A 24,945-nucleotide genomic window follows, 5' to 3' on the forward strand; every position below is an offset into this window, starting at 1 on the left:
GGATAAGCTGGGACGAAGTGAGAGAGTGGCATGGACATATATACACTACCAAATGTAAAATACATAGCTAGTGGGAAGCAGCCACATAGCACAGGGAGATCAGCTTGGTGCTTTGTGACCACCTACAGGGGTGGGATAGGGAGGGTGGGAGGGAGACGCAAGAGGGAGGGGATATGGAGATATATGTATACGTACAGCTGATTCACTTTGCTATAAAGCAGAAACTAACACACCACTGTAAAGCAATTATACTCCAATAAAGATGTTAAAAAAAAAAAAAAAGAATGGGCCTGTGTGACCCATGAGAAACCCACTGTTGTGTAGACAGGCAGTTATTAATGAACCTGCTTTACGGAGGGAGACTCTGAGACTCAAGCAGCAAATAATGTGCCCAAGTTTGCTTGCAAGTTAGCAGCACAGCCGAGACAAGAAGCCAGGCTTTTCTTCCCTGTCTGGAGTGTTCTAAGCCCTGCAGCCTCTCAAACCCGATAGCTCGCGGAATCAGTGAATACAAATGAGGGCTGATTTGTATTCATTTCCAGCTAACCAACAGATTTACACTCTCTCGGTTGCGTGCCTCCAACAAATACATTCTCATGCATATACCGTCCAGGTTTCAGGGACCTGTCCTCTCTCTCTGACTCACTCTCTGGCCCTGGGAAGCTAACATAATAGTCCCCTTTGTGAGCTTATCAGAACCAAACTCCAACAAGGACCTCAGTCAGCACTGGTGCAACAATGACAGATGCTACTGCTTTTCCAGGTAGGAAAACCAAAGACGGAAGTCCCTAACTGCAAATGGCAGACCACCCAAGATGAAGCAAACTGTGATAAATCTCAGGACTGGAAGCAGTTGCATGAGGCTTTGGAAGGAATTCCCTAGGCTAATTAAGTGTGAGATAATGATACATAAAGTAAGTGGTACAGCATGTGGGGAGGGAGGAAGCGCTGTGTTCCCTCTGTTTAATGGTTCTGCATTCATGGGGCATCTGTCATTTGGGTACCAAGTCTTAGGCAATATCCTTAAAGGTGAAATCCAAGGAGGAAGCTCTACCCTGCTTTAAATAGAGAATAAAGATTTTATTGGAAAAATTAGTAAATTCATTAACGAAAGATAAATAATAGAGCTAAAGGGCCAAATGCAAGGCTTAGCACACAATATAGGTTCAAGGGATATTTGTTGAATTCATTCATCTCTTCCTTTAATCATGTAGGTCCTACATAGCTGCATTAAGGCCAGATTAAGTGGTAGAGTTTACAAGTAGACAAGTCTGAAGCCAAACCTTCTGGTTGCTGCCCACTAGCCTACCAACCTAGAAAGGTTACTATTGACTCTAACCCTCAATTTCCTCATGTGTATACTTAATTGCCTCACTTCTTTGAAAATTAAGTGAAACCTATATAAAATAATACAGTTAATCACCACGACCATTCTGATAGACTTGAGTACTTTGACTACACAAATGCAACTCAGAAAAGCTGCTTTAAACTGTACGTACCATTTACTCATGCTTTCATTCAAATCATTTATTCATGCTTTCATTCAACAAACCTGTTTTTTGGAGGAGCAAGTCTCATCTTCTCCTCAGACTAAAGGGACCATGAAAACCAGCTTTGAAGAGCAAAGTTCAACCTGAACTTAGTGGATGTTTAAGATTGAATAACTCTGCCCTGGGGAACTGCACTCAGGTGAAAATTTTGCATGTTTATGTAGTTGTCCTGTTGGGGCCAGAGAGTAAAGTCACATCTCTCTGGATGGGGCTGGGTTTACCTGAAAGCAGGGCACAATCTGCCAATCTAATGAGAAGATGCAGAATGCGGGGTGCAAGTGAGGATGCAGAAGGTTGTCCTTGATCTGGGTGAGAACAGAACCTCTTCTTCCTTCTGAGCTGAACACTGAGGACTTCAGGACTGGTGACGGGGATGTGCACAAGGACCCTCATGGTGGAAAGGGCATCCATGGTCTTCTGACCTGTGAAGATAGCCTGGAAATTAGTTAAGGAGACTCCAAGTGAAAAGTTTCATAGGGTGGGTCTTGGCCTGTAGAGCCACATCTCAGAGGTACAAGTTCCATAATACGCTAATGTAGTAAATGTAAATATAAGTTTTGAGATATTAATGCAAATGTGATGCTAATGTGTCTTCTCAGCTAGGAAATCCAGAAAAGCTACCAACAGAGAGGTTACATTCATTTTTATTTCATGGGAATTGAGAACGCATTAACAGACACAATGTCTGTAATCACACTGGCTTCTAGAAAGCTTGGAGGAAAATTTGTGACCAACCCCAATATTCATTGAAAAATGTTTACTCCGTGCCTACTCTGAGTCAGGTTTTCAATGTCTGCTTTTGGGCTACACTGTTCTTTTCCCTTTTTTTTTTTTTTTTTTAAATTTTGTTTCTAATTTATGCTATCTTGTCTTTTTTATGTTCTCTTGTAAGATGCCTGAAATTCTTTCTGAAACAAGGCAGGGTGTAGTTAAGCCATGTGATACAACTGCCCAAGGAACGTGACACCACGTTAAGATGCATTGATCATCATTCCTACATTTGAATAGTTTTACAATTTACAAAGAACTTTTATGTGTGTTATTTCGTCTGGTTTGCATTCAGCGTTTTGAGGTAAACAGGGATTTGCTTCCCCCATTTTATCAAAAAGAAAGCTGAGGTTTACTGTGGTTAAAAGATTTGCTTACAGTGGGTGGGTCCTGGACTTGAATCCATTACTATGACACTCCAGTTTTCTTTCCATTACACCAAGCTGAATCATATATATGGAGCATAATATTCTCCTCATACCTGAGGAGAACAGACTGCATTTGGAATATGGTGTCCAATTCTGTAAGCTTTGAGAGAATTACCAACACGATGAGAGTCTGGATGCCATGTCATACGGAGATTTATCAAATGGCCCGGGAGTAACAGCTTGAAGGATAGAATTCTAAGGCATGTTAGCTGACAAGGTATTGCACCATCTTGGAGGGCACTCATTCTTAAACTCTTCAGTGGTAGATTCTGAGCCAATGGATAGATGACAGAGGAATCCCATGAGGTTACACCTGCCAATTGATAGCCTCTCCAATATCCATTCTACCGCTGTCAGTAAAGATAATTTTGATTTCAAAGAGTAGAAATCCCAACTCAAACAGTTAAATAATCGAGATATAGGGAGCTATGGCTGGGGAAGTGTCCAGGCATGGAACTCCTAGGAGCTCAACAACATTGCTGATAACCAGGTCCTTTCCACCTCCCTTCTGCTACCAATAGCAGTAGCATCTTTCTAAGTCTGACCGCTATTACTGTCACAAAACAGCTGCTGGTGGCAATCAGGACCTTATACTTTCCTATTTATCTCCCTCAAGGAGAGAGGATAACCTCTTCTGTAAGCACGCAATATAAATCTTCCCTCTTTATCCGGTGGGTTCAACTTAGGTTATGGCCTTAACCCCAAGCCAGTAACAGTCACCAGAGGGGTTCCACGTACTGACTGTATTAGGCTAATCAGGAGTTAACCATGAAATTCACCCAGGGGTACAGTGGCTTCTTCTGGGTCACATGAACTGCATGGATAATGAATAGACACATGAATAAAATCTGGTTTCTGTTGGAAGAGTGAAAGGATTGTAGGGTAGCTGACAGCGTTCATTATACTCCCTTTCCCATGGCCTTGGGACCCTTGACTTAGGTTCAGTCCGTCACCATATTTCACCATCCTGGCCCCATAACTTATTAGGTCTTAATGCTATCTAGTCAGAATAAGCCTCACAAGTTTTGCTTGACTGGATGGAGTAAAAGCTCTTCCTCTCTTCCGCTATGTAACAGTGGTGTGTGGCTAGAAAGCCCTTGAACCGCTCATTCTTTTCTTATCACACAGGGAAATCATCCTAAGCAGGGTGCTAACATCTGGAGGCTGTCAGGGCAGAGACGACTCCCGAGGAATGGAAGAGAACCCCGGGGACACTGGACTTCTGACTCAAACTGCACCTAAAACTCACCCTAACACTGAATTTCTCAATCACTGAGTTGATAAGTCCTCATCATTTAAAAATCCAACTTCGGTTGCGCTTTCCTTTCCTTGAAACATGAAGAATCCTTACTGACACGGCAGAATCCAGTTCAATCAATTGAACATGTTTCTAATTATCAGAACTGTCTCCAGAATGAAACAGGCCGCCTCCTGTTCTCTTCCGTTATCCATCACTGGAGGTGTGCATGCAGAGTCTGGCAACCATCTGTCCAGGAGGCTATAAAAAGGATTTCTACATTGGTGGGAAACTGAAAACCACCTTCTAAGAACGCTTCCAATTCCGATATGCTAATACCTCTATTAAGTCAAGAAGAAAGCGGAAGGTTTGCTAAAACATGTACAGTAGAATCTAAATCAAAGTTACTTGGATGAAAGGTAAGAGCCTGTCCCTCTGAAGCGGAACCAGAGAAGAGGCATGATTCATTCATTTGCTCTTTGATTCATTCATTTCTTCAATAGATGTGCATTTGATCTCCAAATATGTGCCAGGCACTGAAGATATAGGAATAAACAATAACCAAGAGCCTATTTTCATAGATCTTACGTCCTACTGGTCACGCTATAGTGGAAAGACATAGGCTTTGTATTCAGAACTATCTGAATGGCAGTCATAGCTTCTACTAGACAAGTAATCTGGCCTGGCTTCTCTGATCTTCAACTTCTTTGGTCACATGGGAGCTATAGCACCGACCTCAGACAGTAGTATGAAGGTTACATGAAATAGTGCATATATGTAAAATACCTAATAAAGGCCAGGAACAAAGCAATTAATAAATAGTATTTCCCGTGCCTAGCTAGAGCACTAATGGCTATGGGTAAAAGGGAAAATTCCAATATTCCATCTTCTGCATAATTTCCATGAAGTTCAGATATGGTAGAAAGTGGAAAGTCATGCAGAACTCTGGAAGAAATTGATTTAAAATGGATCAGATCTGTGGCACATATATATAATGGAATATTAGCCATAAAAAGAAATGAAACTGAGTTATTTGTAGTGAGGTGGATGGACCTAGAGACTGTCATACAGAGAAGTAAGTCAGAAAGACAAAAACAAATACCGTATGCTAACACATATATATGGAATCTAAAAAAAAAAAAAAAGGTTCTGAAGAACCTGGGGACAGGACAGGTAATAAAGACGCAGACGTAGAGAATGGACTTGAGGACACGGGGAGGGGGAAGGGTAAGCTGGGACGAAGTGAAAGAGTGGCATGGACATATATACACTACCAAATGTAAAATAGATAGCTAGTGGGAAGCAGCCGCATAGCACAGGCTGATCAGCTCGGTGCTTTGTGACCACCTAGAGGGGTGGGATAGGGAGGGTGGGAGGAAGACGCAAGAGGGAGGGGATATGGGGATATATGTATATGTACAGCTGATTCACTTTGTTATAAAGCAGAAACTAACACACCACTGTAAAGCAATTATACTCCAATAAAGATGTTAAAAAACATAAAATAAAATGGATCCAATCAACATAATTTGAATAAAAGAGGTGAAAATAGTCTAAGTTCACTTGTTTATTCATTCATCCAACAAAAAGGTATTGAGTATCTCTAGTGAATTAACAATTATTCTTGGTGCTTGGAACCTAGAAGTGACCAAAACAGAAAAGTTCCTTCTCTCAAAAGGCTTATATTTTGCTGGGGGTGGGGGGGGGTAGAAATACAAGAAATAAAATACGGAGGAATTGTCATAATGCCGCAAGACACTAAATGCTAAATAAGTGATGCTAATACCTGGTGCTCAGGAAATGGGGAGGAAGTAGAGGCACCCGAGTGTTTGGGTAGCCAGAGAAGCCTTGAAGGGGAGTACAGGGAAGCTGGAGCTAAAGGAGGACATGCATATAGCCCTGTGATGTCCCTTAGCAAAGAGGAGACAGCAATGATGAAACATGGGATGTGGCATCTGTATTTGAAAAATTGGCAGTGATTGCAGGCCAGGGGTTGTTGATGAAACAACGCATGAAAGTGTGGGGAGTAGGGTCATTTTATAATTGAATAGGATTCAGCTTTGTTCCAAGCTTGGCTTTACTACTTAGTAGGTTACTTTGAGCAATCTGTAAGCAAGGTCATAGAGCTGGGATGAAGATTAATTGAGAGAATCCCTTTAAAGTGCTCAGCACATATCAATAAACTGTTTGTTATTGTTGTCACTATGTTATCAAGGGACATCAACCAAGTACAGGTAGACCTCGTTTCATTGCACTTCATTGTGCTTCGCAGACACTGTGTTTTAAACAAATGACGCTATGTGGCAACCCTGCAACCAACAAGTCTATCAGTGCCATTTTTCCAACAGCAATTGCTCACTTCATGTCTCCGTGTCACATTTTGGCAATTCTAGCCGTTTTTCAAACTTTTTCGTTATTATTATATCTGTTGTGGTGATCTGGGATCAATGATCTTTACTGTTACTACTACAGCTCACTGGAGGCTCAGATCATGGTTAGAATTTTTTAGCAATAAAGCATTTTTAATTAAAGTATATACATTATTTTTAGACACAAAGCTATTGCACACTTAATAGACTACAGTAGTCAGTAGACTGTAAACATAACTTTCGTGTAATTCTCTTTATTATGATGTTTGCAGGAAGCAAACCTGCAGTATATCTGAGGGCTGTCTGGATGTTTATCTACCATTGCTTCTATAACAAATTGCCAAAAACTTAGCAGCTTAGGTTGACATCCATTTATTAACTCATACTTTGTGAGTCAGAAATCTGGGTGAACTTAGCTGGGCTCTCTCTCATGCTATTACAAGGCTAAAATCCTGGTGTCAGCTGGGCTGGGCTCTTATCTGGAGGCTCTGGGGAAGAATCCACTTCCAAGTTTATGTAGTTTATTGGAAAACTTCAGTTCCTTGTGGTTATGGGACTGAGGTCCTCATTTCCTTGCTGCCGGGGCCACTGTCTTCTCCTAGAGGCTGCCCATATTCCTTCTTTCATAGTCGCTCCGTCTTCAAACCAGCCACATTGCATCAAGTTCCTTTCACACTTCGAATCTCACTGACTCTTCAGGATCTTTGATGGTTCCATCAATATTTAGGATTATTTGTTCTAGTTCTGTGAAAAATGCCCTTGATATTTTGATAGGGATTGATTAAATCTGTAGATTTCTTTGGGTAGTATGGACACTTTAACAATATTAATTTTTCCACTCATGAACACAGGATATCTCTCCATTTCTTTGTATCATCTTCAATTTCCTTCGTCCATGCCTTACACTTTTCAGGCTGTAGGTGTTTCACCTCCTTAGTTAAATTTACTTCTAGGTATTTTATTCTTTTTGATGCAATTGTAAATGGGAAGTTATTAGCCATTATTTCATCAAATATATTTTCTGCCCCTTATTCTCTCCCTCTTCTTCTGCCAGGACCCCTATAGTGCAAATGGTAAAATGCTTGATGTTTTCCCAGAGGTCCCTTAAACAATCCTCATTTAAAATTTTTTTTGTTTCCTTTTGCTGTTCTGATTGGATGAATCAGACTGTTCCATCTTCATCAAACTATTCCACTCTTCCATCTCCCAGGTTGCTTATGCATTCTTCTGTTATCACCTGATCTGCTGTTAATTCCTTCCAGCATACTTTTCATTTCAATTATTGTATTCTTCAGCTCTGGTTGATGCTTTTTTATATTTTCTAGTTCTTTGTTGAAATTCCTACTGTGTTTCTCTCTACTCTTTTCCCAAGTTCATTGAGCATTTGTTTTTACTGTGGCTTTGAACTCTTTATCAGGTAAATTATTTATCTCTGTTTCATTAGGATTTTTCTCTGGGGTTTTATATTGTTCTTTCATTTGAACATATTCCTCTGTCTTCTCATTTTGACTCTGTTTGTCTCTATGAAACAGGCAAAACTGTTACCTATCCCGGTGTTGAAGTTGCGTCCTTGTGTGAGAGCACCGTGGTGCAGCCTGCATGTGGCCAGCGGCTTTGGTGGGAGAGCTGGATCTGAAGTGAGCACAGAACACATTTCTTTTGGGGTGTGCTGGCAGCCACTGCCTTGGTGGTAGGTGGGGCTGGATTCAGAGGAGCCAGAGGCAGAGCCAGGTGAGAACCGGGGATTCTCTCAAGCTCGGCAGTCACCCCCCTCTTGGGGGCACAAGGTTGGGGCTGGAAGGGCTGGAGAAGGAGCCCTGAGGGTGTTGGGATTCTCCCCTGAAGGATGGCAGTCTCCACCTTAGTCAGAGGCTGGGTTGGGACCCAGTGGGTTGGAGCTGCCCTTCTGAGCTGGCTCCGCTTCTTCTGTGTGCATGTGTGCGCAGAATGCCAATGGCAGTCTCCACCCGGGCTAGAGGCAGGGCTGAGGCCTGAGGGGTCAGAGCCACACTACTGAGCTGCCTCCACTTCCGCCCACCCAGTGTATGTGTTGCACACAGTGGCAATGGCAGTCCCCGCCTTGCTGAGGAGCAGTACTGGAGCAGCAGGGGCTGGAACAGGAGCCCAGTGTCAGCTGGGGGGCACGCTGGGATAGTCCCAGCAGGCCAGCCCGAGCACCAGGCAGTTTTCCAGCTGTTGCCTCTGCCCTGGGGCTGGGAGCTCCCTGCGCCTGCGTCCTCGGGGTCGTGAGAGTCCTGACCAGCGCCTGGCCCACCCAGCCCGCGGCTCCACGCCCAGCAAGCAAGCAAGGAGCAAGCACCACCAAGAAGCAAGCAAGTCTGTGTGTGTGCTCTTCAAGAGTGGAGGCTCAGTTCCTTACAGCCCTCCAATAAGCCCCAGTGGTTTTCAAACCAGCTAAGGGGGCTCATCTTCCCAGTGTCATATGTCTGGGCTGGGGTGCCTAATATGGGGTTTGAACCCGTCGCTTTTGAGGGAGAATCCCCGAGTCTGTGATATCCCTCTCCTTCTCTGGATCACTTGCGAGGGGTGTGGGTCCTGACTAGATCACATCTCCCAGCTACCAGACTCTGTGTGGCTCTTTCTTTATAGCCTTGGTTCTGGAAGAGCCACCCTGCTGGTCTTCAGGTCATTCTCAGCAAGAGTTGTTCTATATGTGGTCTTGATATGTTCATGGGGGAAGGTGAGCTCAAGACCTTCCTACTCTGCTGTCTTGATCCCATCTCCTTGGGAGTCTATTCTGAATCCTGGTTGAGCTGCAGAGAAATCCTAGAGACATGGCAAATAGGGATAACTACATGTGTCCTGCAAAGGAATTATCTCAGGATTAAATAAGATCCATATTTAAAGTTCAGACACAATTCTTGGACCATAGAAGACACCAATAACTAACGTAGGCCAGGAGACTTATGCTCATTTGAAAAAGGTAAATGAAAATTTTAATTCTTTTTTCCATAACTTTCCACCCATTTTTAGCTTCTAATACCCTGCTAACTAATATTTGCCCTTTCTTCCTTTTTGGGGGCTGCATTCGTTCTTCGTTGCTGCACGCGGGCTTTCTTTAGTTGCGGCGAGCGGGGGCTACTTTTTGTTGCAGTGCACAGCCTTCTCATTGCGGTGGCTTCTCCTGTTGCCAAGCACAGGCTCTAGGCGCGTGGGCTTCAGTAGCTGCAGTATGCGGGCTCAGTAGTTGTGGCGCACGGGCTTAGTTTCTCTGCGGCATGCGGGATCTTCCTGGACCAGGGATCGACCCCGTGTCCCCTGCATTGGCAGGTGGATTCTTAACCACTGCACCACCAGGGAAGTCCCTACCTTTTCTTTTTTAATGAGATATTTCCCTGAAAGAAACATACATAAAGGGAAAAAGCAAAGAATATGATTTTCTCATTGTTACCTCAGAATTTTACGACTGGCCTCAAATGGTCAGCCTGTCTCTTCCCTGCATATCTTTTTATTCTAAACATGTCTAAAGTTCTTTTTGACTAGTGTGATGCTTGCACAGGACTAGACAGAAAGATCAATGGAACAAAATAGATAACCCAGAAATAGATTCCACTATGTATGAGAATTTAATATGTGATAAAAGAGACAGCATACATCAATGAGAAAAGGAAGGATTATTTAACAAATGGTGCTGGGACCTTTGGGTAGCAATTTAGGGGGAAAAAAATCAATTTTAGGCCCTTACTTCACATCATGCAGAGAAATCAGTTCCAGATGGCTTGAAGAATTAAATACAAAAAATATCAAATCTTAGAAAAAAAAGAGAAGTGAATAAGAATTCAATCACCAGAAGAGAAAGGACTTTCCAAGCTTAGAGCAAGAAATAAAACACAAAGAGTAAAATCAAGAGATTCTACTACTCACAATTTTTAAAAATCTCGACACAGGACATTCAAAGGTTAAAATTAGACCTAAAATAATAGTTGCAGCAAATATTAACAATGTGTTAATTTTTCTATAAATAGCTCATAACAATTAATATGAAAGAATTGCTAAGAACTAGATCAATAAGTGGGTGAAGACAGAGAAAATTCACATATGAGGAAAATATATTCAATAGACAAACATGGGAAAAGATATGAACTCACTGGTAATTAAGAGCATGGTCAATTTCAAAAAAAAAGGACAAACTTTTAAAACCATGGAATGGGTAAAATTATTTTAAAATTAGAATATTCAATTCTGGTAAATGTGTAAAGAAATTATCACACTTATCTACTGCATGAAGTAGTATGAATTTGTGTAATACTTTTACAAAACACTTTCATAATTTGCAAAGACACTTGAAAAGACTTCAGAAAATTTTAAGCTGTATTTCCAATTTTCAGAATCTAAGCTAAAAGTATTTTTAAATGTTAGAGTGAGAAGAGAAACAGAAGGGGAGGGAGCCATCAGCAAGGGGTTCTCTACAGCATAATTTAAAATAATCAATTATTATATTAAGTCACATTAATAGCAGTAAGGCAACTGAGTCAATTATGATATATTCACCTATGGTTAGTAGGTGTATCGGTCAGGTTTCCAGAAAGAAACAGATGATGGGTTCAAATTAGAATAATCTGAGGCAGGTTCAGGAAAGAAACTACTTACAGGGTCATGGACAGAGTACAGGAAAACTTACGTCACGGAGCTAGTAAAAGAAATGCTGTTGCCACCCTCAGCCTTAGGAAGTGTGGGAACTGCCCAACTTGCAAGGGATATGTTCGTGTGGAGAGGTTCACCTTGACAGGAGCTCAGATGCCTTTAAGCCAAGGGATGATCTGGGTATTTCTGATGCAGAAATATCTTTTTAAGATTTGTGGGGTGTTTGAGGTTGGGGTTGGTTAGGGTTTTGCTGGCCAGTATAGAGATCCCCTCTCTTCCTGTTCACTTGCCAACATAAGGAATCCAAAAAGGCCAGAGAATAATCTCAGCAAATCATCAGAACCATAATTGTGGAAGCACTACTTCTGGGGTAGTGGTACCTACAAACCCACTAAGCCTAAGTTTACCAGAACAAGAAGCGTAAGTTCTTCAAACGGGTCATTAGGTATTGTAGTGAGAGTCCATTCGCACCTCCACGTGGAAGGATGCATTCTGGCTCTGTGGTTTAGCTACTGACTGACAGCATTTGTCACATCCAGTAGCCTAGTACCTCACCCACCCACAGTGTGGCCCCCAGATGGTACCACAGTGAGGCTTTAATGACCGTTCCATCATTCCATCAAGCCAGTTGCTTGAGTAGTGGAGAGACTGATAAGAACAATGCAGGTCATGGATGTGAGTCCACGACTACACTTTATTTGCTATACAATGAGTTAGTCAAAGTAGATGGTATTTCAGACATAGTGGTAAGGATAAAGCATAATGTAATTATGAACTAAGCACACTGGTGCTAACAGCAGTTTGAGCAGATAAGGTAAATCCGTACTTGGAATTTGTGCCTATCTTTGTTAGAACAAAGTGTTACCCTATCTGTGACAGGAGGGTTGCAGTGATATCAACATTTTAATAGATAGCTGACTTGTTCCTCCTGGAATGGTTCCATATCCAGAGCTTAGAGTTGGCCTGTGATCTTGCCAAGTTAGCACCCAACATGGCACAGACAAGCTAGCACTGATAAGGTGATGTCAGTGATGCTGAGATCATGATAGCCTCCATCTCTGCTGTCATGGATACCACTTTGTATCCACTGAGCAAACCCTAGGGTGTCTAGGGACTGACAAGCACAAAACATTCTTTTTTGTCCACCTGATTTATAAAAGCTTCCTCTGCAATGGATGCCCACAGACAGGAGTTCATGTAGGATTAAAATACCTCTACCTATTCTGGGAAGTCCAGGTCTATCGCTTCCTTGTAAATCTCTTTATCCCCAATTGTCCAGTCTTCTTCTTTCCCCCAAGGAGCTAGTCAACCCACTGGCCACCGCTTATGAGTCAGTGTAGCTCTGACGCTCAGACCTTTCCTCCCCCATGAAATGAACAACCAGATGCAGCGGCTGAGGTTCTTTCCTCCATTGCTTTCAGAGATGTCCCAGAGTGGGGCTGAAGCAGCCATCCTTTTCCAGCTTATTCTCTCATACTTTGCAGACCCATCATTGAATCAGGCCTATAGTTTTCCTTCTTCCTTTAACTAGTCATAGGGAACTCCTCATGAAGCTAGAGGAGTGAGTTGGGGGACAGGCAGCAAAGCAGTAGATGAGTTTAGAGGAGTCTTACCCTCTGTAATTGTAGCTTACTTGTATCTCCAGAACAGTGCAGGCCTGGCCCCATATATTCCATGTATACCTAACAATGAAATGCTACTCTGCATGCCAACGTTATGCTTCAGTGTATTAAATAACATTGAGGTCATGATGAGCCCCTCAGGTCCCATAGTCACTTGACGTCTCATGGCTAGACATTCAGTTTCTACCTGGGTCCAGGAGCTGCTTTTCAAATAGAGAGTAATAGTCATAGAAGAAGGCCTCACAGCAAACCCTAAGAGTCAAGCACCTTTCGGGTTTGCCAGAGGCTTCATACAGTAACACTCTTTGCTGTTGATGTTTCCAATACCATTGGGCCTGCAGCAGCATCAAAAAGCTCTGTATCACTTTGTACCACAGACTGGACTTGTTCCAGAGCCTTATTTTGCTCTAAGCCCCATTCAAAATTGTCATCATTATGAGTTACTCAATAAATGGATTAAAGAACCATGACCAAGTGTGATGTATGTTGCCTACGAAACACAAAATACCCACCAAGAGCTGTGCCTCTCAGGGAGATCAGCTAGGTGCTTTGTGGCCACCTACTAGGGTGGGATAGGGAGGGTGGGAGGGAGATGCAAGAGGGAGGAAAGATGGGGATATATGTATATGTATAGCTGATTCACTTTGTTATACAGCAGAAACTAACACACTATTGTAAAGCAATTATACTCCAATAAAGATGTTTAAAAAAAAAAGAGCTCTGCTTCTTTCTTGATGGTGAATGATAAGCACAGGGCCATTGGACCCTAGAAACTACACCAATGTGATAGGCATTGGAAATTTAACAGGTTTTATCTTCTACCTTCTGACAAGGACATATCTTATTAAGGTTTGTGCAGTGCTTGAAGTTTCCTGCTAACCAGGATATATATATATTCCAAGATTGGAGGGAAATGGGTGGGATTTTGGGCCACTGGATCCATGTGAGACATTCTCAAACCAAGATCCCATCTATCATCTTATCTCTACGAGGCCCCACCCACATGGGTGGACCATGGGGATATTTCAGGTTTCTGCATATTAGCATCAGTTAGGAGCTAGTATCTGATGACCATAGAAGATGTAGGTATTATCATTTTGTCAGTGTATAACCATCCTAATAAGTGGCTACAGATACCTTTGGAGAAGGCTTTAGGGAAGGTTCACATTACACACGTAGAAGAACACTGCAGGATCTTTCTCCAAGGAGGGCCAGTCTCACCCAGAGTTGATAGGTTGCGGATATGCGAACTGGTTTAGGCTTAGGGACTAAGTGAAAGGCTGAACATTTCCCAGTGCAGGGACTCAAGTCATAGTTCTGCCCAGCCGTCTTAGAATTTTTACTGTGTGTGTAAAGCAGCACCTTTGTAGATTTTTTGTATTGAGGGACACTCTGATCAATACCATCTTCACAGATCTCTGAGAGTTAAACACTCTGATGAACACTCTATACCCGTGGCTGTCCTGTTACCTGCACCCACTTTGTCTCCAGTGGTCAAGAGCTGCCACCTAGTTTATGCCAGTCTGGGATTCCATTAACTCCATCATGTTAGAGAAATCCAATACCAAAAGCTCCAGCCCACAGAAAACAGCCAACGCAATATACTTCACTCATGCTTCTCTTCTCTCACCAATGAATTTCTTAATGTCTTGGAGGACATGTCTGCCACCTGCTCCTGTGAGGGTGTGGTTAGGGGCAGTCTAAACAGATTACACGTGATAGATCCATTCTAACATTCGCATCTCCCTGATCCTTCAAACCTCCTCCTCTGAAATACACCCAAAAAGTTCCAGTATTTAAACCTTATTAACTTACACTATTCAAACCCAAGTTTTAATTATCCAACCTAGGAAATGATGGATGCTTAGGGTATGTGGCCTAACTAACACATTAAGCCCCAAATCCTAGAAGAATGCTCCCATGTCCATGAATTTGGCCCATGAGAACTCACCATTCTATCCCCCTTGAACTAACACCCTTATAATTCAGTCCCACACATGCTTCCCAGGCCTTGAGACCTGGGAATAAGCTGGTGAATAAGCTCTTTTGTAGGAACAGGCCTTGTACTTCTTGGTCCTCACTATGTTGGGTCTGGTCATGGGCCTAGAGACAAAGAGATGTGCTGGCAGTGAGTCCCGAGAGGACCAGCATCAGCTTCTGAAGCAACTGCCCCTCGGATGGCAAGAGTGTTGACAGTGGCTGGAGATAGGGAAGGCACAGGGGTAGAGCTGCTTCTGTAGACAAAGGAGGTTCAGAGGAATCTAAGAGATCTGAGGACTTAGATTTCAGTCTCAGCCTCATCCACGTCTGCCAGATGTTGTCATCCCAAATCTTAGGATCGCATACTTTTCCCCACCACTATCTCTTACCTGTGGTGTAGAGCACCCAAAATGTGCAAACGATGGATGTTACAAATCCTGCAACCCATCACAGAGACATTTGGCTTGGTCCTCACCATAGCTATCTTACAACATTGGATGAGGGGCTTCTTTGGACATGGCATCAACGCTTCCTGATTGTCCATCACTGTCTCAGCTTGATATTTACCGCTTGCAAATTCTCCTTTTCCTAAATAACACTTTCTAAGGCCATCAAAAGAAGCCATGTGAATTCACAATATTTACCATCATTATCATCATAGCAACAAAGTGTCACGGGCACTTCACTTCCCTCCACCTTTCCCTCACGCGCACTTCATCCATGCTACCGCTGATGAAAACAAATAATCATGTGGCATACCACCACTTACCGTGGATTACCCATACCCGATTCCCCTTGGCACAGATGTTATCCCTATATTAGTCAAACATGTGAGCCACTCAATCCCAGAACCCAGTACTGAAGGTCTCTGTTCTGGAACTTCTTTCAGTACCATTTATCATTTTAATCAGGATCCAAACAGGAGATAAATGGCACACTCTATTTAGGCTAATCTGATACAAGCCTGATAAATGGACTACTTAGGAAGATCAGAGAAGGGGGAAGCTGCACGGTGCATTCCCCCAGGGTGGTTGCAGCCCCTCAGTCTGAAGGAAAGGGGGAAAGAAATGCTTTCCGGAACCTGAAAGGAGGATGTCACGTGGAGAGCAGTTCCTCGACAGGCGCCTCGATCTTCAGCTGAAGAATGAAATCTGCCTGTGGTGAACTGCAGGAAGGGAGCAAGGAGAAAAAGTAACCCAGTATCATTCTACTCCCTCCTTCTGATCTCCTGCTGGGATTTCCCATTAGTCAAATGCCTACTGGAAGCCAGAGGGAAGAGAAACTGTTGCTGTGTCCATACCAGCCAGACTCCCAGGACACAGAGTAGGGTTAAGGAGAGTGGATGTCAAAAGACAAAGTAGAGATATCTAACAGAGTGAGGAAACGCTATGTGTTACTTTGCCCTAATGATATGATTAAGATTAGTAATAGATATTTAGGAGGGAAAACTGGAATAAATAAAACATTAACGTTTTTGTTAGATTACTAATGGTTTTATTACCTTTGTAAACCTATTTTTTGAAAAATTTGGATTGCAGTGGGAGCTAGATTGTAGACTCTTTAAGAATAGGCACTATGGCTTTTTTTTCTATTGAAGTATAGTAGACTTACAATGTTGTGTTAGTTTCAGGTGTACAGCACAGTGATTCAGCTATCTATACTACGGTAAGTCCCCTACATACGAACCTTCCAGTTGCGAACTTTCGAAGATGCGAACCTGTGTGCCATCAACGTCAGGCGTGAGTGGAATTGCAGCTCGCCCTCCATCTCCTATTGCTGGCGATCCTTCAGCTCTACCATCTCCCTGCTCCTCTCCCTCCTCCGGTCAGTAACTCTTCTTCCCTGTTCACTCGATGCCAGCCCCTGTGTGCCAGCTCTTGTACTGGACTACTGTACTTTTCAAGGGACTGTACTGTAAGATTCAAAATGTTTTATTTTTTGTGTTTGTTTTTTTATGTATTATTTGTGTGGAAAGTATTATAAACCTACAAAGCTATATAGTGCAGTACCATATAGCTGATTGTGCTAGCTGGGTACCTAGGCTAACTTTGTTGGACTTACAAACAAATTGGACTTATGAACACACTCTCAGAACGGAACTCGTTCATAAGTAGGGGACTTACTATATATGACATTTTTCAGATTCTTTTCCCTTAGGTTACTACAAAATATTGAGTAGGGTTCCCTGTGCTATAGAGTAGGTCCTTGTTATTTATTTTAAATATAGTAGTGTGTATATGTTAATCCCAACCTCCTAATTTATCTCTCCCCAACCCCTTTCCCTCTGGTAACCATAAGTTTATTTTCTATGTCTGTGGATCTATTTCTATTTTGTAAATAAGTTCATTTGTATCTTTTGTTTTTTTAGATTCCACCTATAAATGATATCATATGATATCTGTCTTTGGTTTACTTCACTTAGTATGAAAATGTCTAGGTCCATCCATGTTGTTACAAATGGCATTATTTCATTCTTTTTAATGGATGAGTAATATTCCATTGTATATGTATACGCATATATATATATATATACACACACACACATATATATATATATATACCCACATATACATATATATATATATATACATACCACATCTTCTTTATCCATTCATCTGTCAATGGACATCTAGGTTGCTTCCATGTCTTGGTATTGTAAATAGTGCTGTTATGAACATTGGGATGCATGTTTCTTTTAGAATTATGGTTTTCTCTGGATATACACCCAAGAGTGGGATTGCTGGATCATATGATAGCTCTATTTTTAATTTTTTTAAGGAACCTCCATACTTCTCCATAGCGGCTGCACCAATATACATTCCCACCAACAGTGTAGGAGGGTGGCTTTTAAATAAAACTCTTAATCCCTAGCATCATGGTAAATTAAGAATAACAGGTACTTACTTAATCTTAGAAATCATAAAAAATATAAAACATGCATTTAGAAACTGCAAAATACATACTTTTTCAAGGGCATATGGGAAAAATACTTAATAAAATTGACAAAATGCTGGACCATAAATCGAGTCTCATGCTGCTTTATTAGTTGCCACTTCTTCCTTCCAGGTTTTTACAGTTCTTTCATCTGCTAATGAGCCTTCTCTCATTCTGTTTATAGTTACTTTTCCTTTAGTGGAAAGAGAATATAAGTATGTCTTTAATGTCAAATCCCTTGTATGTTAAAGAAAATATCTGAAATTATATTTTTCTTATTATGAACTTCAAGAATGAAACCATGATTAATTCCTTATATAATGAAGACATAAGCATACATCTCTCCCTCTAATGTTTCTCTACCAACGTTCTAGTCTTGCTTATAGAATTTGGAGCTTAGTCCTGGATTATTATTATTAAATACTTCATTTATCTTTTAAAATTTTATTGAAGTATAGTTGATTTACAATGTTGTGTTAATTTCTGCTGTACAGCAAAGTGATTCAGTTATATATATGTATATATTCTTTTTCATATTCTTTTCCACTGTGGTTTATCACAGGATATTGAATATAATTCTCTGTGCTATACAGTAGGACTTTGTTGTTTATCCATTCTATATATAATAGTTTGTATTTGCTAATCCCAAACTCCCAATCCTTCCATCTCCCACCTCCCCTCCCCCTTGGCAAAAACAAATCTGTTCTCTATATCTGTGAGTCTGTTTCTGTTTCATAGATATGTTCATCTGTGTCATATTTTAGATTCCACGTATAAGTGATATCATATGGTATTTGCCTTTCTCTTTCTGACTTACTTCGCTTAGTGTGATCATCTCCAGGTCCATCCATGTTGCTGCAAATGGCACTATTTCATTCTTTTTTATGGCTGAGTAATATTCCGTGTGTGTGTGTGTGTGTGTGTATGTACCTACTTCATTTATTTTTACTCTTTTATCATTTATTCTTTTGTGAATATTTTTGCATTTGAATTCTCTTTTGTAACCACATTAACAAAGTCACTAATGGTCATTTTGATTTTTAACTGCTTTTAACTCACAGGACCTTCTCAGGAGAGAGGCTGTATCCCACAGTTGCTGAAAATACTGCAGAACCATCGTCCCGTTCATGAGGATGAGACGAAAGAAAGGTGCAACTCTCACAGAAGTCGGTATAGTATCCCACCCTTGATTATATCCCCTACCATCTCTATTTTTTTTTCTACACTATGCAATAAAATTTCTAGTAACAGTCAGGCTATATGACAAAGGACATGAGTTTTGCATTCAGGCCCTCCTCGATCTAAATCTGGCTCTAATATAACTAGCTATGTGGCCCAACTTTTAAAATTTCCTCAAAGCTTCAATTTCTTCACCTGTAAAATAGTGACAATAGGATTACTCAGAGGATTACTGTGAAGATAAATTAGATAATGCATAGAAAGCTCTTCTCACAATGCTTGGCACATGTTAAATTTTTAATAAGTCCTGGCTCTTATTATTATTCGTTGTGGTTGCAAAGTGTCTCCTTCATGAACATATATGTTATACCGCACAAGGTACAATCACCCTCTACTCATTGGATTAAGATCCTGCCAAGAAGGTCTGCGTGATGCAGCTATAATGGAGAAATGTAAGACCCAGGAGAGCAGATGCCTTGTATTTCTGATTCACTGATATTTCCTAAGTATCTAGAACTGTGTCTGGCATGTGCTAAGTACTAAGTAAATATCATGGAATAAAGAAAAAGAAAAAGAATTTCTATATTAGATATAACTCTGCTTGAATCCTGGTTCAGCCATTTCCTAGCCATGAAACTTTGGGTAAGTCACATAACTTCTCTGTGTCTTAGTTTTCCCACCTATAAAGTGAGAAAATATAATCATTTCTAACTAGCAGAATTAGTCACATATAATAACACGTGTTAAAGTTCTCCATAAACTCTACATCAAGATTCAAACATCCATGTGAGGGTGGTTGTGGTCACACAGAAATATCGAAAGTCCTTCCAAAACAGTGATTATTCTCCCTGTTTTGGAGCCACCTCTCTCTCTCTCTCCATGAGCCTTCTGGCTCAAAAACACTGTTTGAGAATCCTCAGAATCCCATAGCCTGATCTCCTGTGCTTCCCACCTCATCTAAGCCAAGCTGTCAGCTCTTGGCTTCACGTCCCTGCCTCATCCTTGCCTTTGGAACTCTGGTTTGAGGGTTTGACCTGGTGTGCTTGGTGTTTGAATTTATAACGTCCCGTAAAGACTCTGATTTTATGTGACTCTTTGTTTCTCAGTACCTTTGGCTGATTCAGTTAGGATTTCTCCACTCTGGTTCCTTCCCTGTGGGCACCAGCACCCATTTCTAACCCCCTGGCCTTCCCCACACCCCATCCTGCCGCACACACATGGGTAGGGTAGATCTAAAGAATGAGTCCCATTAGGGTATATTCCTAAAATCCTGACTTAATGTGAAGCCGAAAGTTTCCATTTGTGTCAAAAGGATTTGGGGCAAAAGAAGACTCTGAGGACCCCTAGGAATTTTTTTAACAATTGGCCAGTTACCCTATACTCAGACAACAAAATAGGACGTAGACTAGTGCTTGGTAGAGTGTGCTGGAAGGAAAATGGTAAGTCTTTGTTCATGTTGTGATGGGCTGAACTCTCCCTCGGGAGAGTTCAGAGTCATCCCAGAAAGTTCAGCAAAGACATCTGCTCAGATGAGGACATCTGCTCAGTGAAAATACTTCAGAGGGAGTGCAAAAGAAAAGAGAATGTTGGAATGAATTAAAATTAAAAGCAACTGACAAAAATTAGTACAGAATTGAATGTCTTATTAAAGGCTGCTGGGACACTTAATTCCATAGGCTCCATGTAAGTGTTGCATATACCGTACTCAGCTCAAAGGCACAAATTAAGAGCAAAAATATCAGTCTGTCCACAAACATGACAGTGTCCTCGTGTGCCCAGCTCTGTGCTAGGTCTTCTACAATCTTATCATCATAATTTCCGTCATAGAATCAAAATAATTTGGAAAGTGCTAGAAATAACATATAAAGATGATAGCAAATGACACAATCTATAGCACGCATTTAGTCAACATTGTCAGAGTAATTAATGAATTGAATCTGCAACAAATATTTCGTGAACACCCATAGCGTGCCAGGCACTGTTCCAGGCACTGGAGACACAGAGGTGAACAAGACATCCACCCACCCTTATAGAATTTATATTCAAGACAATACACAGGTAGTGCTAAATGCAGGATGAGAAGATAGAGGGTGGGGGGATGTGGCTAAGACCATTTGCCAGAGGTCTCATTTGAGCAGGAATCTGTATGAAGTGACTAAGCCATGTAACAGTCTGAAAGAAGAGAGTCCCAGCTACAGGGAACAGAGAATAAACAGACCACAGGGCAGCTCAAACGTGGCGTGTGTGACCCACGGCATGGAGAAGCGTGGCCAGAGCAGAACATACCAGAGGGAGAGTGGTGGATGCCGAGTTTGGGAAAGAAGCCAGGGCCCGACTTGTAGAGTCTTAATAAGTTATGGCTAGAAACTTGGAGGGTTGGAGAAAGGGACTCAGGTGAGCAGGTTCGCATGCGACTGGATATTAATTGGCAGTTTCTCTGTGGTCTCCATGTTTGACTAAAGACCCAGAGTTAAAAACAATAGGATCAAACTATGCTCACCTTCTAGAAGCTGCCAGATTTTGTGTCACAGATCTTATTAAAAGATAGAAGACCTGATTCTTCACTCCTCACCTCCATTATCCCAACCAGCCCAAGGAAGAGAAGATTAAAATCTTCAGAAAACTGTTGACCTCATCAAGAGTCGTGGTTGCACTTTTCCTGCCTTCGGTATGAGAGAAGACTACTCTAACTCAAAGGAAAGTGAGAGGATTTCTAAAGAACTCTATTGCAATGTTGTTTTCTTTTTCCATGAAGGGAACTGACATCTTACTTTCTAGTTGGGACACCAGCTGAGATGCAGGTATCGTACCTTTATTCTAATCTGCTGCTAGAGTAGAGATGCCAGGAGAATTCTGGGGGAGACAAGAGACTCAGCGACCAATTCTCACCAGGTTTCTGAAAGTAGAGAGCTGACTTGATCATGGTGGAAAGATGGATGGGAAGGACAAAGAGTGAAAGAGATTCCAAACATGTGTGTCCACTATTGTGGACCCTCTCACGAACTCATTCTCTAAGGAAACTGCTGGTCAACTGTCACCACCCAATTGTAAGCCACCCCTTCTAGTGATCAGAGGGCAGAAGACTTACACAGGATGGGCAGGAGGAAAAATATTGTCCCCTGGCTAGTGTGGAAGTGAACAAAACTTGCTTGAAATTTTCCTACAGGACGAGTAACTAGGGTCATCTCACCACTCTTACATTTGTGAGGCTTATGAAGAATCCTTTAGGAGTTGACCTCCTAGACATGACAGGTGTGCACTAAAGTTATCAAAAACCACAGAACAAAGAATAAAAATTAGAGGACTGACACTATCCCACTTTGAGACTTTCTATAAACTTACAGTAATCAAGACAGTGTGGTATTGGTGAAAAAAACAGACATATGGACCAATGGAACAGAATAGAGAGCCCAGAAAGGGACCAAACAAATAGAGTCAACTGATTTTTAAAAGAAAGGCGCAAAGGCAATTCAATGGAGAAAGGATAGTCTTTTCCCACAAATGTACTGGAACAACTGGATATCCATATGCAAAAAAACAAAAAAACAAACCAAAAAACCCCAGCAACAACAACAAAAAGAAACCAATCTAGACACAGACCTTACTTCTTTCACAAAAATCTATAAAAATGGACCATAGACCTAAATGTAAAATGCAAAACCATAAAATTCTAGAAGATAACATAGGAAAAAAATCTGTGTGAGCTTGGTTGTGGTAATGAATTTTTAGACACAACACCAAAAACAAATCCATGAAAGAAACATTGACAAGTTGGACTTCATAAAATTAAAAACTTCTGCTTGTGGAAGGCACCGTTAAGAGACTGCAAAGTCAAGCCATAGACTAAGAGAAAATACATATCCGATAAAGTACTTGTACCTAAAATATACACCTAAAGCTCAACAAGAAAACAATCCGATTTTTAAATGGGCCAAAGATCTAAACAGATACTTCATCAAAGAGATATACAAATGGCAACTGAGCATTTGAAAAGATGCCCAACATCATATGTTATTAGGGAATTGTGAATTAAAAGATCATACCACTATCTACCTATTAGAATAGGTATAATTCAAAACGCTGACAACACAAAATCCTGGCAAGAATGTAGAGCAACAGGAACTCTCATTTATTACTTGTGAGAATTCAAAATGCTACAGTTACTTTGGAAGACAACTGGTAGTTTCTTACAAAGTTAAACATCGTCTTACTATACAATTCGGCAATCGCATTCCTAGGTATTTACCCAAAGGAGTTGAAGCTTATGTTCACATAAAAACCTGCACACAAATGTTTATAGCAGCTTTATTTATAACTGTGAAAAACTGGATGCAACCAAGATGTCCTTTAGTGGGTGAGTGGATAAACAAACTATGTTACATCCATACAACATGATATTATTCAGCAATAAAAAGTGAGCTATCAAGCCACAAAAAGACATGGAGGAGCTTTAAGCATATATTGCTAAATGAAAGAAGCCAACCTAAAAAGGCTATGTACTGTATTGTTCCAACGATATGACATTCTTGAAAAGAAAATCTATAGCAACAGTAAAAAGATCAGTGGTTGCCAGGAGTTTAGGGGAGGGGAAGAGATATGAATAGGCAGAACACATAGGATTTTTAGGGTCGTGAAACTATTCTGTGTGATACTGTAAGGATGGATACATGACACTATGCATTTGTCAAACCCATAGAATAACACAACACAAAGAGTTAACCTTAATGTAAATTATGGACTTTACTTAATAATAATATATCAATATTGGTTCATTAATTTTAACAAATTTACCACACTAATGCAAGATGTTAATGATAGGGGAAACTGTGTGGGGAGAGGGTGTATATGGGAACTCTCAGTATTATATGCTCAATTTTCCTGTAAACCTAGGAGCAGGACAGGAATAAAGACACAGATGTAGAGAATGGACTTGAGGACACGGGGAGGGGGAAGGGTGAGCTGGGACGAAGTGAGAGAGTGGCATGGACATATATACACTACCAAATGTAAAATAGACAGCTAGTGGGATGCAGCCACATAGCACAGGGAGATCAGCTCGGTGCTTTGTGACCACCTAGAGGGGTGGGATAGGGAGGGTGGGAGGGAGACGCAAGAGGGAGGGGATATGGGGATATATGTATATGTACAGCTGATTCACTTTGTTATAAAGCAGAAACTAATACACCATTGTAAAGTAATTATACTCCAATAAAGATGTTAAAAAATAAATAATAAATAAAAATGAAGTCTACTGGTTAAAAAAAACACCCAGAATCATGAGAGGAAACCACAGTGGAGAGGCAAGAACAGGTTGTAGATGATGTTGAAAATACACAGAACTGTGGACAGAAATTCATTACTGTGTAAGGGGAGGGGGACAGGATTGCAAGGATACCAATAAGTATCCTGGGACTGACTTCAAAGGTCCATCTGGCTGGTTGTGAAAAATGGATTAGAGATGGCCAAGAGGGGACAAGGAGAGACCATGCCAGCACTTCAAGTGAGACACGCTGATTCTTAAGCTAGCATGATAGCAATGGATGTAGAAGAAAATAGAAAGAGTTGAAAGATGTTTAGGCGGTGGAATTAACAGGAATGCCTGGTGTACAGCAGCAGCAGGGAGCGGGAGAGATCTAGGATTGCTTTCTACTTTTCAGCTGAGCAATTGGACGGAGATTTGTACCACTGACTGAGTTGGGGAAGACTGGGGAATAAGCTGGTTTGGGAGAAAAGATCATTAGTTTTCTTTTGGATCTGTTGAGACCAATGAGCCTGTATGACTTTCAGGAAGAGATGTTGAATGGATATTGAGATATGTAGGTTAGAAGCCCAGCTGAGGAGCCTGAACTGAGATGCAAAGGCCCTGGGGACATTAACATACAAGGGTATCTTAGATCCATGGGATCCTAGGTCCTAAACTAATGCTGATGGCAGTTAACCTTTCTGAGCTCTTATATGCACCAAACATTATAAAGGACACTCTATACTAATTGCCTTATTCAATCTTCAGTCTTCAGATAATGCTATTCAATCTTCAGTCTTCAGATAATGCTATTATTATCACCTCTTTAAAGATAATAAAACTAAGGCTCTGAAAGGTCAAATTACATCTCCCATACCACATACCTGGCAAGAGACAAAGACACAACTCAAAACCTAGTCCATGTTCTCCAGTCTTCATACGTTTAAACCCTATGTTTTCAAGTATCAGTATTTCAAAGATTCAAGTGTAACTTAACCAGCTTCAATGGGTGTACATACCTATCTAACCTT

The sequence above is a fragment of the Monodon monoceros genome, unplaced genomic scaffold (genome assembly GCF_005190385.1).
Source record: "Monodon monoceros isolate NGI ecotype Baffin Bay Population unplaced genomic scaffold, NGI_Narwhal_1 Super_Scaffold_6, whole genome shotgun sequence".
Lineage (NCBI taxonomy): Eukaryota > Metazoa > Chordata > Mammalia > Artiodactyla > Monodontidae > Monodon > Monodon monoceros.